Source organism: Dipodomys merriami, unplaced genomic scaffold, assembly GCF_024711535.1.
Source record: "Dipodomys merriami isolate MVZ:Mamm:240054 unplaced genomic scaffold, mDipMer1.0.p SCAF_36, whole genome shotgun sequence".
Taxonomy (NCBI): domain Eukaryota; kingdom Metazoa; phylum Chordata; class Mammalia; order Rodentia; family Heteromyidae; genus Dipodomys; species Dipodomys merriami.
Window position 1 is genome coordinate 4221755 of NW_027205159.1, and position 20914 is coordinate 4242668.

Consider the following 20914-nt stretch of genomic DNA (forward strand, 5'->3'; position numbering starts at 1 on the left):
GAGGATTGAATGAGATTCCATAGGCCAAATCAGTGCACACAGAACCTAGCAGAAACTTAAGTACCTGATAGGTGGCAAAAGTACTTAAAGCTGGGCACTGGTAGCTCATGCCTGTAATCCTAAATACTCATCTGAGGATCCCTGTTCAAAGTCAGCTCAGGCACACAAATCTGAGAGATTTTATATCTAATCAATAAGTTTTAAGCCAGAAATGGCAATGTTGCTCAAGTGATAAAGCAGCAGTCTTGAACGAAAAGTCTAAGCAAAAATGTGAGGTTCTAAGTTAAAGTTCTAGTACTCTCTCTCTGTCTCCACTCTCTGTCTCTCTGTCTCTCTGTCTCTCTCTCTCTCACACACACACAAAGAATACTTAAACTCTCTCACAGCAGCACCAAAAGTAACTATAGAAATGTGTGATTGTGCTCTTAAAGACGAAAATGTGGAGACCTTACAGTTAGCTACCTACTCCCTAAAGGCATCAAGGAACCTGGACTGGTATCCAAGGAAGGTAATGTAATTAAGATGAAATATAGCCATCTATGGAGATGAGGTTAAATTTGGAGATGAGCCTCACCAAAGAGCTTCTGAATGCAGGAGAAAGAACATTGTGAAAATTGTAATAATATTTGTCAGTTTTAGCCTATCAGTTACTGAGTTCCTGTTTCTTAACTGATAAGGAAACAGAGAGGTTATTCAGAGAGTGTGGCTGTCATATTTTGCATAAGGTTATTAGAGCAATTGGCTTTTAGGGTTGATAAATTTGACTGGGTGGGAGTTGAAGAAGAAAGGTACCAAGTCCTACTGGCTGATGGTAAGTAGTTTTGGGGTTATTTTTCCAAAAGTATGTTGATTTCAAAGGGAATAAGATCTTCAAATATAAATTGAGGCTAAAAATAACAATTTCTCTCAGTTTTGCTTGAGAAAATAGTATTGTCAAGAAGAAAATCAAGATTGATTAAGATTACTTGAAGTCTTATTTGGTGTAGTATATTGGGAAAAAATCTCACCGATAGAAAAAAGATGGGAACCTTGGAGAAGATATCTAGAATGCTCAAATCCAGAAAAAAAGTCTTTCTGGAATCCACTGAAATCCCAAAGAAGCATCCATGCAGATGATGAAAAAGATGGGGAAATGTAATGAAGCTGTTGACCAGGAGAGAGAGGCCTGTGGAGTGGGAAGTGAGATGCAGACCATCAGTTAAGAATGAACTATAGGAATGTGTGAGAGGTAATTGAGTAGGTGTATAGTTGAGAGGATGTTCAAGAGTGCTGGAGATCCAGTCTGTTTGGATGATTATGGATTGAATCACTGAGTAAATCCTTCATCATTGGTGTGTGCTTTGACTGTTTAGGCCACAACTCTGTTATTTACCCCTCTAAAGACTGTCTAGGCTGGGCGCCGGTGGCTCATGCTAGCTATTCAGGAGGCTGAGATCTGAGGATCATGGTTCAAAGCCAGTCCAGGTAGGAAAGTTCATGAGAGTCTTATCTCTAAATACTACTCAGAAGACTAGAAGTGGTGCTGTGGCTCAAGTGGTAGAGTGCTCTCCTAGAGCTGAAGAGCTGAGGGACAGCGCCTAGGCCCAGAGTTCAGGCCCTATGACTGACAAAAAACAAAAAAAAGACTGTCTAGCTATTTGTATTGAACCAAGCATAACAGAGCTGTCCTCAAAGTCTTAGTCATTGAGGGTCGGTCCCTTTTTCCTCCAGGGATAAAGAATTGGGAAGTGCGTTTCTCTACAGCTGTAGCTGCTGATCCAGAGGCCAACCTGTTGATGTGCTCTAAGGTCTATCCTCAGCATTGTTATCCTATTTTGACTATTCCTTGATAGCATTTGAGACAAGACATTCTAGACTTCACGCAGATCTGCATTTAACCCCTGCTCTTCTACTTGACTCTAGCCTATCTAACTTTTTAAATTCTTTGTCTCTTTACTATTAAACCAACATATTGCTGGGTGCTAGTGACTTGTACTTGAAATTCTAGCTACTCAGGAGGCTGAGACCTCAGGATCTCAGTTTAAAGCCACCTTGGGCAAAAAGTCCATAAAATTCTCATCTCCAATTAACCAGCAAAAAGCTGGAAATGGAACTCTGGCTCAAGTGGTGGGGCGACAGCCTTCAGCAGAAAAGTGAAAGGGAGAGTGCTCAGGCTCTGAGTTCAAGACCTGGTATTAGCACAAAAAAAATAAAAAAACAACAAAAAACATGTTGATACTAGAAACAAAACTCAGTGGTTGGCTTAAGATTAAGTGAATATAAAGTACTTAGTGTTATACTGAACTAACGGTAAACAATGTCAGACATCATCATTGCTGTTATTTTGTCCCTGCCCTGTCCTTTGCCCAGGAGACAAGTTGCTTGGCTGATCATCTGAATACTATAAAACCCCTAGGAGAATGTGGGATGCTCTCTGTTCTTGAATAGGTTGTACATCTGAGAAGCATGATCCTTAACAACTTTCCTACCTGTAAGCCTCTGCATTTGGAGGTGTGGCCCATTGTTTATGTGAATCTGGAGTGTCTTTGCTTTTCTAATTAACTGATGAACTCTAGGAGAATTCTTAATGTATGTATTTCAAATATTTGTCCCATAATTATGAAAGTCTGTATTTCTCTGGTTACTCCTCAACTTTTCACATTTTTCTCTGGGAGTACAGAAGCAAATAACTGCAAAGAAGAGGACCTCAAAGGTTTTGAGAAGGCTTCAGTAGAGGTGATATTGAAATTGTGTGTGAGGGGGGGGAGGAAGGGAGAGAGAGGAAGAGAGAGAGAAAGAGAGAATATATGCAACAGGGCCTTAGTGCAGGATGGAAGGTAAAGCCCTCTAATCTCTTTGTTGGAACAAAATCAGCAACAACCAAGAATCTAAGAGCAAAGGAAAGAACTAGATCATAAATAGGGACTGAGTACTGGACACAGAATGAAGAATGAGGTCATGGTAGGTATATGGGAAAGTGTGGTGAGTCTCCAACTTGTTTGGGACACGTTTGTCTTTAGTCTACTTGTTATGACCTAGCATCACCAATAGTAATCATTCTCTAAAACTGGTATGTGCCAGACTTGGAGCACATATTTTTAATATACCATTCTTAGGATACTTTACAGAAGGTTGGGAAGAAACCAAGATTGGATTGGCTTACTAGTAGTGTATTCCATTATCATAAGTGATATGACTGAGCATGGGCACATGTGTTGTTGGGTTGAGTCTTCAGGTCTGGCTCTGTAACCAAATATGTCTGAGCCCCAGTTGGGAGGGGACAGTGTCCTGATAGAAACACACAGAATGACAATGATGTCCAAATATAATAAGCTGTGCATTCTCTCAACTTATTTCTTTTCTTGAGCAAGGCTATGATAGATTCTGGGTTGTAGCATTTGCAAAGGATTTTCCTTCCTTCCTTCCTCCCTTCCTCCCTTCCTCCCTTCCTTCCTTCCTTCCTTCCTTCCTTCCTTCCTTCCTTCCTTCCTTCTTTCCGTTTTCTCTCTTTCCCTCTTTCTCTCTTTCCCTCTTTCTTTCTTTCTTTCTTTCTTTCTTTCTTTCTTTCTTTCTTTCTTTCTTTCTTTCTTCCTTCCTTCCTTCCTTCCTTCCTTCCTTCCTTCCTTCCTTCCTTTCTTTCTTTCTTTCTTTCTTTCTTTCTTTCTTTCTTTCTTTCTTTCTTTCTTTCTTTCTTTCTTTCTTTTCTTTCTCTCCCTCTCTTTCTTTCCTTCCTTCCTTCTTTCTTTTCTTCTTCCTTCTTTCTTTCCTTCCTTCTTTCTTCTCTTTCCTTCTTCCTTCCTTCCCCTCCCTCCCTCCCCCTCTCTTTCTTTCTTTCTTTCTTTCTTTCTTTCTTTCTTTCTTTCTTTCTTTCTTTCTTTCTTTCTTTCTTTCTTTTCTTTCTTTCCTCTACCACTAGCATCTGGAACTGTCAGTTGCTTTGTTTCTTTGTAAATCTCAGATCATCCCAGATGTAGATGCCAACAGTCACTTCAAAGATGCCACACAAATTATGCATTAAAAGAATTATCTCATAAATGATTCCACATGTAAATTGAATACTCGTTTAAAAATGTGTTCTACATTTAGTTTTCTAAAGGTTGTATTTTCTCACACAAGAGACTTTTTTTTTTGTTTTGTAGCCACACAAAAGACTTTTTTTGTTTTGTTTTTGTCAGTCATGGGGCTTGAACTCTAGGCCTGGGTGCTGTCCCTCAGTTCTTCAGCTCAAGGCGAGTGCTCTACCATTGGAGCCACAGTGCTCATTTTTCTGGTAGTTCGTTGGAGGTAAGACTCTCAGACTTTCTTGCCTGGGCTGGCTTTGAACCATGATCCTCAGATCTCAGCCTCCTGAGTAGCTAGGATTACAGGTGTGAGCCACCAGCGACAGGCCCTCAAGAGACTTTATACTAGGGTTGGCTCCTCCTTTACTAGAAGGAGTGTTTGGGGCAAATTATCAGTAATCATGGGCTTTTGATTTCTCTTGTCCTCATGTAGGTTTATTGACAAACAGATAGATGGTTTGTGTTTCCAATCTGTGATGTAAACCCATGGTCTATTTACCCACCTCTTTTTTTCTACTTCTATTTTTATAATGAAAATATTGTTTTGAAAAATAAATTTTATGGTCAAGGTGATATACAGAGGGGTTTCAATTATATAGGTAAGGTAATGAGTGTATTTCTTGTTGAACATTGTTACCCCTTGCAAGTTGTAAAATTCATTTCTAACATGTTGTCTTGGAAGTATCGCTGTTGCATATTCTTAAATTGGCATTCTTATAAGCAAAAGAATTTAATACAGGAAACATGTATGTGGAGAAAAAAATTAATCTTCAGGCCGTTACAATAGATTATTCTTTGCTTATTAGTCAAAATGTGTTCATTGAGGAACTACTGTGTTCCTTAGATCTGAGGAACAAACAGAAGATATACAAAATGCCTAAGTCAAGTGTTCTGCTTGTCAGATGGTTGCAAGCAACATAGAAAAAACACTGAGCTGGGTAAGGATGATCTGGAACCCATAGTTTGTTGACTGGGGAGAGGACAGCAGCCATCACTGAGAGGGTAGCAAGTTTTAAGGAGGTGAGACAGTGAGCCACACTGATGCCTGATGGAAGAAAAGTCAAAAGTGAAGAAACAGTGGATTCAAAAGCTCTAGGGCGAAAGCTGGGGACCTGTGGCTCATACCTAAATCCTAGTTACTGAGGATTGAAGTTCAAAGCCAGTGAGGCCTGGAAAGCCCTTGAGATCTTACATTTCTACTAAAAAAGCAAGAAGTGGGGCTGTGGCTACGTGGTAGAGCTCTAGCCTTGAGCAGAAGAAGCTCAGGGAGGAACCCAGGCCCTGAGTTCAAGACTCATGACTGACACACACAAAAAATAAAAGTTTAGGTGGCACAAACTTGAGTGGTCAAAGAATGGGAAGAGAAATGTCCATGTGTTATGGACTGAGTGTGGGAGGCATAGAACACATGAGTCACAGGGGTGAGGGACAGCAGACCAGACCTCTATGACAAGTAATTTGACCTTCACTGGGTCAGGTGGTTTAATACAGAAGTAGTTAATAACACTGATACTATTACAGTGCCATGATAGTCCTAACTAATCATTAAGAAAGGTTTAATGTAAGGGAACAAGAACTGTAGTGCACCTTTATCTTCCCGAATACACCCCAAGACTCCTGGTTGATGATTAAAACTGCCACTAAGTACTGAATCACACAAGTACTGTTTTTATTTTTGTGTATGAACTTATCAAAGATAAAGTTTAATTTATCAATTAGGCAGAGTTTAGTAGGTGATTAACAGCGATAACTAAAAATTAAACAATTATAATGCTGTACTGTAATAAAAGTTATAGGAACATAGTCTCTCTTGGGCTAAACAAGGGATGATTCATATCTAGAAAAAACAGTGCAAAGATTCAGTCATGATATTCAGACATTATACAATGTAAAACATATGAATTGTTTCTGGGATTTTCTATTCAATGTCTTTTTGTTTTTTAGAAAACAGGTCTGGAGACAGAGCTTAGTGTAAGAGTGTTTGTCTTACAAGCGCAAGGACTTTAGTTCAAGCCCCAGTACTTCTAAATGAATGAATGAATGAATGATATTTTTAGTCAGTAGTGAAACCTGGGAAAGAAAACTGCCTGATAAAGGGGTTAAGGAAAACAGTAGTGTGTTAATCAATGTTTCTAAAGTGGATTCAAATTACTTAATAATATTTACTAAACAACTATTCTAAGACAAAATTGTTTAAAATAAGCAAACATGATGAGTAAACTCAGCACGCTCTGCCTTCTTATTCACCATACACTAAAAGGTCTCCAGGATTGTCAAGGAATAGGATTTATTCCAACTGTCATCTCTACGGGGCCAAATTCTTTTGTGTATGTGCTGGTCCTGGGACTTGAACTCACAGCCTGGGCACTGTCCCTGAGCTTTTTTGCTCAAGGCTAGCATTCTACCACTTGAAATACAGCTCCACTCTAGGGTTTTCTTGATTATTAATGGGAGATAAGAGTCATGGATTTTCCTTCCTGGACTGGCTTTGAGCCTGGATCCTCAGATCTCAGCCTCCTATGTAACTAGGATTATAGAAATGAGCTACTGGCACCAGGACCAATTAAAATCTCTAGGAGGGACTGTTCTGTAGAATATATTTTGAAAACAGAAATAGTCACAAATATATTTCAGTTGTTTGCTGAGTACCAACATGTAGCTTAGGGTCAATTCTTTCTATGAATGAATACACAGACTTTGATGGACAATTATTTTTCTTCTTTGAGGTTAAGTAAGTGATTACATAAATTTCACAAAATTCACAGTATTGTGGGATAGTGATACTTAGTTAAAGTCACAGACACATTTTAGCCTTCATGAGGTGCATTGTCATTATCATGGTCTATAAAGTTTATGGTTTCTACAAACTTTGACACTACAGATACTTTTTCCAAATTGGGTGATTGATTGATGGGCCAATTTTTAAAAATGTGAATATCGTCAATGAGCATAATACTTAAAAGACAGTTCAAAAGGAAATAAAGATCTGCTAAAAGTAGCCTCTATATTTAAATACACTTGACAAGAGACTGATAAGAATATATGTGGCATGGATTTATGATTTTCAAATATTTATTAACCACTTTCTATGTAAAAGCCCAAATACTTACAAATCTTTTGGCTTTTATTTTGTGTCTTTGTTTTTGTTTAGTTTATTTTAAAAAAAATTTTATTCATTCTATCTATTCAACTATCAAATCTATCATCTATTATTTTTTGTCCAATCTCACTGAATAGCCCAAGCTGACCTGAGAGTTACTGTCCTCCCTCCTCAGCATCCTGAGTGCTGGAATTAGACATGTTCTACCATACTTGGCTCTTTTTTCTTTCCTTTCCTCCTTTCCTTTTGAGAGAACTTTTCTAGAGGACGCGAGTATGGCGCAGTGGCCAAGCACAGGATTTGCACATCTGAGGCCCTAGATGCAATTCCCAACACCACAAAACAAAACAAAAAAGCAAACATCTTTTTCTTTTAAGTCCTTCAAAACAAAACCAAATTTTTTTTACAAGACATCAGTGGGTTGTCCTGCGTCATTGTCTTTTGCCTCATGAAGAAAAATATTGCCTACATCAAGATGCAGGCATTTCTTGAGTCAGAAATTTCTTCATGCCTGCATCAAGATACATAATTTTCCTCTGATGAAAAACCGCTGTGGTTTCCCTCCAGATGGGCAAAAGTTAAAGTGCTCTAGACTCACAGGATCTGGCCTCTAGGGCTTTCTGACTTCAGCTCAGCATCTCCACCATCATTTCTCCTCAGTAGCATGACACGTCTCAGCATTGCGGAATCCCACAGGGTCCGTCCCTCCCCCCTGGGGTCTGCTTCTGCTACTTCTCATTGGCTGATTGGTCCCCTGTTGTGTATCTGGACTGAAGTTATCCTCCTCCACTTGGCCTTGTTCTGTCCCTTTCTTCCTTTTTCTGTTTAAACGTTTTACCCTCTAGAATCTTTTCATAAATATTTTATCCTTATTTCTTTATTGTCTTCTCCTGTAAGGACATGAATGCTATGAGGGCAGGTGCTTTGCTTCTGTTTGATGCATTTCTGTAATCACATGGTCTGAAACCCTGGTTGGTTGGCTTCTAAGAGGCCTTCCCTGGATTCTGGGTTCAACATTTTGCTCTCAACAGCCCAGTTGGAGCCAGGTTCCTGTGGCTCATGCCTGTAATCCTAGTTACTCTGGAGGCTGAGTATCCCTGAGGATCCCAGTTCAAAGCCAGCCTGGGCATAAAAGTCCCCATGAGACTGAGACTCTTATCTCCAATTAGCCACTGAAAAACTGGAAGTGGAGCTGTGGCTCAAAATGGTAGCACACTCACCTTGAGCAAAAGAGCTCAGGACCAGCGCCCAGGCCCTGAATTCAGGACCCACAACGGACAAAAAAAAAAAAAGTCTAGCTGATGCAGAGTTGTGTTTGACTCCGTTGATGTTTAACATGCAAGTATTTACTTTTCAATGAATTACTAGGTCCATTTGATCCTCTAAATAACCTTCATTTTTCTCTCTGAGTAATGAAACTACAGGTTTATACCTGGTACTTTTGCAGTGATTGGCGTTTATTTTCCCTACTCACGAGCATCTTACAACTTTCAGTTGGACTCATTTTAGCTACAAGTGTATGGAGGCAATGAATTTTTGTGTGTAAGTGCCAGTCCTGGGTCTTGAGCTCAGGGCCTGGGTGCTATCCCTGAGCATATTTGATCATTAGCTTCTCTATCATTAGAACCACAATTCCACTTCTGGCTTTTTTGGTGCTTAATGAGATAAGAGTCTTATGGACTTTCCTGTCTGGGCTAGCTTTGAACTTTGATCCTGAGAACTCAGCCTCCTGAGGAGCTAGGATTACAGCCTTCAGCCATTGGCTCCAGACTGAGACAATGGTTCATTTCAGTTTAGGGTTTATAACTGGAGACATGACACTACATAGTCCCAAGAATTGCACAAAATAGCCACCCTCCTTATGATGTTTCTGACTCATGCAATGTTCTATTACTCTCTTAACAGAATAACTATTTGATGTAACTATACTTCAAGTGACAAACATGAATTGACTGGGAGGAGCAGAATGTTGTAGTAGAAGCACTAAGTAGATCTGGATGGCCCTGGATGGCCAAATCTATCTGTCAAATCAATCAGATTATTGAGGAATCATGTGTCTGCTTTCCTTTGTATCTTCCAAAGAAATTACAGATAGCTTACAAATTATCTGGTTCACAGAAATGTCAGTAATGAGAACAAATAAGTATCTCTAGTTTTCAATGACAAAAATGAAGACTAGAAAGGAAGTTAAATTGTTCTTAGATGATCAAAGTAAAAAATTATCTTCTGTGATTTCCAAAGTTACAAACACAGTCTGAAGTCAAAGAACTCAAATCTGATTAGTGTTGTCATTAATACATGTTATATTAATGGTAACAAAGCAACTCATATGATGTTGAGGGCTGCTAAATCTGGAATATACTAGCCAAGCTAGAAGTTAAAAAGAGTTCATGACACAGTCTTGATACAGATTCCAAATGGCAGGGAATTCAGATAGGCTTTCTATATTGAAATTTTGAGGCAAAATTCACTTTTCATAGGAGGTCTGTCAGTTCTTTAAGCCTTTAGGTGATTGGATGAGACTCATGTATGCCATGGAGACAGGGTAGTCTTTTTTTTTTTATCAGTGCCTTTGTGATGTCTCTATTACATACTTCAAACATTATCTTAGTCCTCACCAAAGAAACTAGAACTAAGTCCAACTCCTTGCTCCTAATTTTAAGTAGCAAAATTGAAATAAATGTAGAGGAAAGTTTACCTAAAACTGTTGAGAAGAAAAAGAAAACACCGTAAACAAAATTACTCATAGGACAACTTAATCTTGGAATTTTTTTTTAAGAATCTAAAATGTCTCATTTATTATAAGAAGCTTGACAAGCAAATATTGGCAAGACCTCCAGTAGACACGTCACATAGTGTGACAGATTCCTGAAATGTGTTTGGGTCTCTTGACTTTAATGACATGATCTGTTTATTGTATGGGAGAATATGGGTTTCTAGTCTTTTTTTCCCTAGAAGTACTGGGTTTGAACTTAGAGACTTGCACTTGGTAGGTAGGTGCTGTACTACCTAACCACACCTGAAAACCTTTTTGCTTTCAAGTTTTTCAAATACACTCTTACATTTTCCCCTCCATGGCTGGCTTGGACAGCAACACTCCAATGTATCCTTCCCACATAGCTCAGATGACAGGTATGCACCAGCATGAAGGCTTTTGATTGGTTGAAAAGGGATCTTTTTGTCCAGATCAGCCTTGGATCTCAATACTCCTGATCACAGTCTGAGTAGCAAGGATTACAGGTATGTAACCACCATGTCTGGTTAACTTTCTGTTTTTAAATTTTACTTTGGTTTTGAGAAGTAACTGATGTCAATTGAAGTATTTACTTTAAATGCTCACTTGAATGAGATTTGACAAGTATATTACCATGGAATCAATATCCCAAACAGGACTGAACACACCTCTTTTTCTCAGAATATATCCCTCTCCATTCATGTATATGAAATCCAACAGTATATAAATAATTATATATATATATATATATATATATATATATATATATATATATATATGAATGTATTTTTTCTGTGTCTGGATTCTTTGGCCTGACATAAAGTTTGGAGAGGAGAGGTTATTTTTTATTTTTAAATTAACAATTACAGAACATGCTGTTTTTAGTTTCATTATGTGATTCCTCTCTTTTAAAAAAAATTCTGAGCAGTTTACATTTCCTTTTTTACTCCATTTTCCTGTTGATAGACTTTTGGTTTCTTTATTTGGTGGGGGGGGATTCTTTTCAACATTATTTTTTTGTGTTTTTGGACATGTGATTTAACTCACTTGAGTAAATACTAGGAGCGGAATTATTGCATCATAGTAGAGATGTTCTTTAACTTTCTGTCTCATTTTAGCTTATTAAAATATAATCCGTACCAAAATATGCACATTTTAAGCATAATGTTCAACAACTTTTGCCAATGTACAGCTTATGAAACCATCATGTCTATGAGGATATCATCTTGTATTAATTTTTCTCTGATGTTCCTTATAGATAATTGTCCCATCTCATCTTTCATCTTGTTAATTCATAGCTTTATGAATTTGAAATATTCCATAGATGAGATAATACAGAACCCATTTTTTAGAACTTGACTTCTTTCATTCTCTGTGACATTTCTCATATGAATTCATATTATGTGAATCTTTTCATTTTGCGGATAATAAAGTCTTTTTCTTTTATTGGTGATAATAGAATTCAGGACCTTGTAATTTCTAGGCTGGCACTTTGCCACATGACCCATATCTCCAACCCTTTTGGCTTTAGTTATTTTTGGGATAGATCCTCATATTTTCCCGGAGCTAGACTGGGCAATAATTCTCTTATTTAGGTTTTCTATGTAGCTAGGATGAAGGTACACACCATCACTCCACTTCCAACTATTGGTTGAGATGAGTCTTACTAACTTTTCTCTTGGCATGGTCTTAAATCATGATCTTCTTGATCTCAACTTCAAGAGTAGGTGGGCCTATAGGCTTGACCATGACCAGCTAGTTCTTTCTTTTAGAAATTCCTGAGTAATATTGCGCTGTATAAAGGAAGAATATTTATCGATGTGCATATTGGTAAACTTTGGTATCATTTTCAATATGCAGTCATTCTAAAGGAAGCTGCAACAAACTGGTGCGCATGTTTTTTTGTGTGCACAGTTTCTATTTCTTTTATAATAATCCTTAGGAGAAGAATTTCTAAGTCATATGGTAAATGTTTTATCAGAACCTGGCAAATTGTTTCTGATCAATGTATTATATTACAATACTCCCAGTAGCCCAGTATAAATGTTCTAGTTACTACATCCTTGGTAGTGACAGTACCAATTATTTACATTTTCCTTAATGATTGATAACTTAAAATCTTTTCCACATGCTTCCGACTGATATGTCTTTTTTTCTGAAGGCTCAGTTCATGTTTTTTCTTATTAAAAATATTCAAAACAAATATTTGATCATATGAATGACAATATATAACCTTATCTGAATGATTCATGTTTCAGTAGTAATAGCACAGTTTTAAGAAGACTATAATATGACCTAACATCTATATGAGTAATTTAGCAATTACAGATTTGTGAATTGTATTTCTTTAAAACTCAGTTAGCCTATTGAAATTATGCTGTCTCTTGAAAAGTAGAAGTTCTTAATTTTTATGACATTCAAATTATTCATCTTTCACGATTGGTGATTTTTGTATCTGATTTAAAAATATTTTTCCTGCTCTAAGTTATGAAGACATTCTTATGTGTCATATGATCAATTTTGATTTTGTTTTTTGTTTGATGTGAGGTAGAGATTCTTTTATTTTTAATTTAATTTTACTATTATTAAGGTGTTGTGCAGAGGGGCTACCATTTAATAAGTCAGGTGACCAGTACATTTCTTTTTTTTAATTTGAAAATACTGTACAGATGGGTTACAATTACATGGGCAAGATAATGAGTACATTTCTTATCAAGCATTGTTGCCTCCTCCTTGTTTCCCCTTCCCATCCCTTCCCATCATCCCCCTACTCCCGAATCCTCCCCACCTCCCGCACCAAAGTTGTAAAGTTCGTTTTCAACACAACGACTTGTACATCTCATTGTTGCAATGGGTCCACCTGTATCCCTATTTAAACGATTTGTTTTTTTCCTTTCCCTTCCACAAATTATACTGACATCAAATACAGTGAAAGCAGGGGTTATACCGTGGGGGAGGGACATACAAAGCAACAAAGAAATAATCTTATAAATGTGTTAGAAATAATCCCATGAAAGAAAAAAAAAACATTTGAATGCATATCGTAGGATTCATTTCCCTAACATCAACTTATCTTACCTTTTCTGCTTGACTCAGACATATACTAGATATTGCAAATAAGGGAAACCATGGGACCTATGTTTCTTTGGACCTGGCTTACTTCACTTAATATAATTTTTTCCAAGCCTTTCCATTTCCTAACAAATGGGGCAATGCCATTCTTTCTGATGGAGGCATAGAATTCCATTGTGTATGTATACCACATTTTCTTGATCCATTCATCTACTGAGGGGCATCTGGGTTCGTTCCATATCTTAGCTATAGTAAATAATGCTGCAATAAACATAGTCTTGCTGGTAGCTTTAGTGTGCTCCTGTTTGTGAACATTTGGGTAAATGTCCAAAAGTGGGATTGCTGGGTCATAGGGGAGCTCTATGTGGAGTCTTTTGAGGAACCTCCATACTGCTTTCCAAAGTGGTTGAACAAGTTTACACTCCCACCAACAATGCAGTAAGGTTCCCTTCTGTCCACATCCCCTCCAGCATCTGTTGTTATTAGAGTTCTTGATTTTAGCCATTCTAACTGGGGTGAGGTGGTATCTCAGTGTTGTTTTGATTCACATTTCTTTTATGGCTAGGGAGGTTGAGCATTTCTTCATGTGTCTATTGGCCATCCTTCTTTCCTCTTCAGAGAAGTTTCTCTTTAAGTTTTTAGTCCACTTATTTATTGGGCAGTTGTTTCTTTGAAGATTTGTTGTTGGGGGATTTAATTTTTTGAGTGCCAGGTATATTGTAGATATGAGACACTTGTCTGATGTATGGCTAGTGAAGATCTTCTCCCAGTCCGTGGGCTTTCTATTGATCTTGCTAGCTATGTCCTTTGCCATGCAGAAGCTCTGCAATTTCATGCAATCCCATTTGTCCAACCTTTCTTTGATTTGTTGTGTTACTGGGTCTTTATTAAGAAAATTTCAGACTCTGCCAAGGAGACCTAAGGCTTCTCCTATTCCATCCTGTAATGTTTTCAGAGTGTCTGCTTTGACTCCGAGGTCTTTGATCCATTTGGAGTTGATTCTGGTGCAGGGTGATATATAAGGATCTAGCTTTAGTTTTCTACAAGTGATTAACCAATTTTGCCAGCACCATTTACTGAAAAGGCTGTCTTTCTTTCATTCTATGATTTTAGCTCCCTTATCAAAGATTAGATGGCTATAGATCTGTAGGTTCATTTCTGGGTTTTCAATTCTGTTCCATTGGTCCTGAGGTATGTTCTTGTGCCAGTACCAAGCTGTTTTGATTACTATGGCTTTGTAAAGTAGAGTTTGAAATTTGGTATTGATATTCTTCCAGCACTGTTCTTCCTGTTGAGGATCGTTTTTGCTATTCGGGGTCTTTTATTGTTCCATATGAATTTTTGGATTGCCTCTTCTATTTCCTTCAAGAATAAGGTTGGAATATTGATAGGCATTGCATTGAATTTGTAGATAGCCTTGGGAAGTATTGCCATTTTCACACTATTGATCTTTCCAATCGGGAGCATGGGAGTTTTTTTTGCCACTTTCTAAGTTCTGTTTTTGATTTCCTTTTTCAAGTTCTTAAAGTTTTTATCATAGAGGTCCTTCACTTCTTTGGTTAAGTTAATTCCTAGGTATTTTATTTTTTGTGGGGCTATTACAAATTGAATTGCTGTCCTAATTTCAGCCACACTTTTCTCATTGTTGGCATACAGAAAATCCATTGATTTTTGAGGGTTAATTTTATAACCTGCTACTTTGCCAAAGTTTTTAGATCACCTTGAGTAATTTGGGAGTGGAGTCTGTGGGATTCTTTAAATATAAGATCATGTCATCTCCAAAAAGGGAGAGTTTTACTTCTTCTTTCCCTATTTGGATCCCATTTGTGTTTGCATCTTGTCTTATTGCTGTAGCTAGGCATTCTAATACTAGATTGAAGAGAAGTGGAGAGAGTGGACATCCTTGTCTCATTCCTGAGTTAAGAGGAAATGGCTTTAGTTTTTCACCATTAAGTATAATGCTGGTTATATGTTTGTCATATACAGCCTTTATTGTATTGAGGAATGTTCCATGGATTTCTAATTTTTCTAGAACCTTCATCATAAAGGGGTGTTGGATCTTATCAAATGATTTTTCTACATCTATTGAGACAACCATGTGGTTCTTATCCTTGCTCCTACTGATGTGATGAATTATATTAATTGATTTGCAGATATTGTACCAGCTTTGCATTCCTGAAATGAATCCTATTAGATCGTGATGTATGATTTTTTGGATGAATTGTTGAAGTCGATTGGCCAAAATTTTGTTGAGAAGTTTTGCATCAATGTTCATCAAAGAAATGGGTCTATAGTTCTCTTTCTTTGATGAGTCCCTGCCTGGTTTTGGGATAAAGATTATGATGGTTTCATAGAATGAGTTTGATAGTGAACTTTCTCTTTCAATTGAAGAGTTGGAGGAGTATTTGTGTGAGCTCTGCTTTGAAGGCCTTGTAAAATTCCGCTGTTAAACCATCTGGTCTTGGACTACTCTTAGCTGGGAGGTCTCTTATTGCTGTTTCTATTTCAATGCTTGATATGGGCCTGTTAAGATGGTTTAACTCATCTTGGTTTAGTTTTGGCATGTCAATATTTGCTAGGAAAAGGTCCATTTCTGTCAAGTTCTCAAACTTATTAGCACAAAGTTTTGAGAAGTATTAACTTATAATGTTCTGAATCTCGGTTGTTTCCGTGGCAATGTTTCCATTCTCATCTCTGAGTTTGTTTATTTGGGTGTGTTCTCTTCTTTTTCAGATAAGATTTGTTAAGGGTCTGTCAATTTTGTTAATTTTTTTCGAAGAACCAACTCTTTGTTTTGTTGTTTCTTTCTATGGTTTTTTTGGATTCTAATTCATTTAATTCTGACTTAATTTTAATTATTTATTTTATCTACTGGATTGGGGTTTATCTTGCTGCTCTTTTTCAAGGAGGCTCAGATGTCTCATTAAATTGTTGGTTTCAGATCTCTCCAATCTGTTGATGCAGGAACTCAGAGCTATAAACTTGCCTCTGAGTACTGCCTTTGCTGTGTCCCAGAGGATCTGGTAATTTGTGCGTTCATTTTTGTTGAATATCATGAACATTTGAATTTCTTTTCTAATCTCTTCCATGACCCACTCGTGATTCAGCAGTGTGTTGTTCAGCCTCCATGTGTTACAGGACTTTATTTGGTGACTTTTGGTGTTGAGTTCTAATTTTATTCCCTTGTGGTCTGAGAGAATGCAAGGTATAACTTCAGTGTTTTTGAATTTGGCCAAGTTTGCTTTGTGGCCTAAAATGTGGTCTATTTTAGAAAATGTTCCATGTGCTGCTGAGAAAAACGTGTATTCTGATGTTGCTGGGTGAAATATTTGGTAGATGTCTATTAAATCTAGTTGATCTATGCAGTTGTTTAAATATGCGGTTTCTCTGTTGAGTTTTTGTCGAGTTGATCTATCTAGTGGGGAAAGTGGTGTGTTAAAGTCCCCAATAATTAATGTCTTTGGATCTATGTGGGATTTGAGGGAAATACATTTCTTTTTTGGACAATGTTACTCCTTCCTTTGCTTACCCCCAGTTTCCCCCTCTGATCTCTGCTCACAAGTTACATGGTTGATTTTCCACATAGAGTTATTACTGATACATATAGTCTTCGGAAACTCATATAGGCCCCTTTAGCAAGGATCAGTTTACTGAACACGGTTAGATCTTTATGCTAACACCACACTGTTACTTTAAGTTGTAGGCATAATTTCTCCAACTTTGTTCTGGTTCTCTTAGACAGTGTTTTAGATATTCTGTGGTTTAATTTTACATTTGAATTTTACAATCACCATAGAAACATTCTGCTGCTGAAATCCTCTAGACAAAAGAAGATATACCTAAACCAATGTGAAAGGCATGCCTATCACAGAAAGAGAGTAGGAAATGATTATGTGAGACTTCATATCATGAGCATTTAACCTCAAAGTCTCAGTTATGCCTTGGTCTTTTCACATTTACAAACATGTGAAAATACTGACCATTTCTCACATACCCAACACTCTCATTTTTCTCTGTCAATCCTCAATCCACAGAGATTTCCTTCTGGATTTCCTGGTGTTTATTCTCTTCTTTGTGGAATTGCCTACAACTTTCCATGCAATTTTCAAGGGCAACTTACATAAGAAAAAAAAGAAATGACTTTTCAAAAGAGAGGTTTAAAAATCATAGCAGTATCTGGGTATCAAAGTGGCAACTATAATCTTGGCACTTAGGAGGCCAAGGAAGGAGGAATATGGGTTCGAAACCAGACTGGGTTGTATAGTGAGACACTGTTTCCCAACAAACCAACCAACCAACCAACCAACAAACAAACAAACATGCTGGTTGCTGGTGGTTCATGCCCATAATCTGAGCTGACACAAAGGTGGATGTCTGAAGCCATCCTGGGCAGAAATCTGTGAGACTCCATCTCCAGAATAAGCAGGAAAAATCTGTGGTAGAGCCTTGGCTACAGTGTTATTGTGCCAGGCTAGCAAGCTTGACGCCCTGAGATCAAGCCCTCTTACTAGTCAAAACAAACAGCATAATAGCAATGCTTTGTTCTTGTTTGGCCTTAAACATGTACCAGTTGCTTCTGAATTTTGGCAGAGGTAGGAAGAAGGAGAGAAGGAAGAATCAGGATCTGGAGCAGTTCTGATTGAGTGGTCCTAGAGTGTAGCATAGAATCCAGGAGAGAGCACTTTACCTATGAGCCAGGCTACCAAACACCACATGTTCTATTACTGATGGATGTAGGTACTACATACACTTTTGTTAAGAAAAGAGAAGGATCACAACTTTAGTTCTGTCCTTTGCTTGTCTTGTGAGAATAACTAGCCCATGAAAAATGCAACTAAGTTTACTGTGAGGATGGCAGGCATGGTGTAATCCCAGCAATGTGGGAGGCAAAAATCGGATTTCATTTAAAAGCTAGCCTAGGCAAAGAAAGCGAGCAAGACTTCATCACAACTGACATTTCAAGTGTGATAAGGCACACCTATAATTCTAACTCTGGAGGAGCAATGTGTAAGAGGGTCACGGTTGGGGGCTGGGCAGGGGAAGTGAAGGATGTGAAAAATAATTGAAAAAAATCTGAATATCTGAAAAAAGTTTATCTGAAAAACAAATACATAAAGTCCAATAAGAGTGGCTCAACTGAGAGAGTATCTATGTAATAAGTACAAGATCCTTGCATTCAAATTCCATGCTGCCAAAGAAGAAAGAAATGTTTAATGTCACCAAACATCCTTGGCTTCTGAGATGGGTTAATGGTAAGAACAGGACAAAAGTGGCCAGTTTAGAAATATTAACACATTCACAGCTTCCTTCTGACAATGTCAAGCCAAATGAACAAGCTTTGCATAATATCCTCTATGACACAGTGTATTTAAATACTACAGACCAAAGCAGATGGTAAGGAAATGGTTAGTCAATTTAATTTACTTTTTAGTGGAAATGTCAGAGGAGTAGATTAGAAATTAAACTCCCCTAATCAGGGGAGTAGGGCCAAATTAGGTTAGATTTTATTAGATAACATTTTTATTATTTTTGTAAGCTTTATATTGTGAAAATACTGTACAGAGGAAGGGTAACAGTTACATGAGCAAGGTAATGAATACATTTCTTATCAAGCATTGTTGCCTCCTCCTTTGTTTTTACCCTATCATCCCTTCCTTCCCATCTCCTCAACTACACTCCCCCGCCTCACCTAAATTGTAATGTTCATTTTTCAAGTGTCTTGTACATCTCATTGTTACAATGGGTCCACCTGTAACCCTATTCAAACATTTGTTTTTTTTCTTCCCCTCCCCAAATTATACCGATAGTGAAAACAGGGTTATACCGTGGGGGAGGAACATACAACAAAAAAATCACATGATACCTTATAAATATGTTAGAAACAATAGCAAGAAAGAAAAAAATCTACTTGTGTCCCTATCTTGGGGTTCATTTCACTTAACAGCATCTTATCTGGTCATATGTATATAGCTTTTGACCTTGTCCTAGACATATACTAGTTATTGTAAATAAGGGAAACCATGGGCGCTATGTTCTTTGGGCCTGGCTTACTTCACTTAATACAATTTTGTTTTGCTAAGGGAACTGTTAGAGTCTGAAAAGAGGGTGTTCTCCAGAGAAATGGGGAGAGCTTGTCACACATGTCCCAGTGCTGACTTAGCAGCTCCCTGGGCAAATGAGAGATGTCAAAAATGGCCCCAGATACAATGGGAGGGCAGGATAGGAAGGAGACTGGGAGGGAAGATGCTGTAGGAAATTAGCTAGAAAAGTGGGCCAAGAAATCCTTATGGGCAGCACCCCACTTCTGGTTTTTCATAGCTGACAGCAGTTGATCTGTGATTAATTGTGGTTGGCGCCAATCTGGGCTCAGATTCTGACTCGGACATTCAGCTTTAGCAGCTTACATAATTTCTGTGGCTCAGTGTCATTATCTATACAGTGGGGTTAATGATATCAGTGTCTTATCATTGTGTGATATTGAGAGTGAAGAAGTGATAGAAAGGAGACATTTAAAACTGTATAGGCTGGAGAGGAAGTTCTCAGCAGTTATTGTCCTATTATTGTGCTGCTTTGGAGCTGGTTCTTGCATCTTTCCTGCCCATGGTCATTTAGGATTAATTTGAGTTTATGCATAATAAACTCATAAGATCAATTTTACCATTCACTTTTGTTTTAATGGTGTCCAAAACCTGGGGTTCTAGTTTTCTTTGTCTCTCCTTTGGTGAGAAAATTTTTTCTCTTTCTCTTTCTCCCTTTCTCTCTCTCTCTCTCTTTTCTTTCTTCCCTTCTCTCTTCTTTCTGTTTCTTTTTCACTTTTTCTCTCTTTCTCTTTCATTCTCTCCTTCTCTGTCTGTCTCTGACTCTCTTCTCTCTCTCTCTCTCTCTCTCTCTCTCTCTCTCTCTCTCTCTCTCTCTCTCTCTCTCTCTCTCTCTCTCTCTCTCTCTCTCTCTCTCTCTCTCTCTCTCTCTCTCTCTCTCTCTGTGTGTGTGTGTGTGTGTGTGCTGGTCCTGGGGTTTGAACTCAGGGCCTGGGTGCTATATCTGAAGTATTTTGCTCAAGGCTAGTGCTCTTCTTCTTTATCCACAGCTCCCATTTCTGGCTGTTGGGATGCTTAATTGGAGAAAAGAGTCTGAGAACTTTCTTTCCTGGGCTGGCTTCCAACTCCATCCTTGAATCTCAGCCTCCTTAGTAACTAGGATTACAAGTGTAAGCTGCTGGCACTTGCCTGGAAATTTCTTATTCATAGTCTCCCTCTACTTGTCTGAAGTCATCAGTAGCAATGGTTCATGTCTATAATCATAGCTACTTGGGAGGCTGGCATCTTAGCATTACAATTCAAAGCTGACCCATTCAGGGAAGTCCATGAGACTTGTCTCCAATTAATCATCAAAAATCCAGAAGTGGAGTGTTAACCACTAGATAGTATGTTGGAAATGTACTATACAATTTGTGGGTGGGGATAGGAGGGAAAAAACTGGAAGAGAGGGAGGGAAAGGGTAACATTGTTCAAAAAGAAATACACTCTTTATCTGGCTTATGTAACTGTAATCCCTCTGTACATCATCTTAACAATAACATTAAAAATGCAAATAAATTACACAGAAAACTTCAAGCCAGAAAAAGGAAAAAAAGGCTGATAATCTTAGTGGGATTAAGATCAGGAACTGGCTCTTGGTTTGGTATGAGTAGGCATCACATTCTGCACTACAGACAGAACATTTCCAAGAACTCTTGGTGTCCTGATAACTTCTCCTTCACTTCCTGCATCTTTGTTGAAATTAGCCACACCAAAGAGGCCTTCTTGAGTTCTGTCAGCGAAAAGAGAAGTTGGAGATCATCTGGCAGGATAACCGAAAGGTCCCATGATATCAAGATCATTTGGAGCCAGCAGTGTTCAAATATCAAGGAGCGAGACATCAAGTATTGTTTATTATTCAGTTTGAGTAGAAAAGACAAAAACAGAGGGA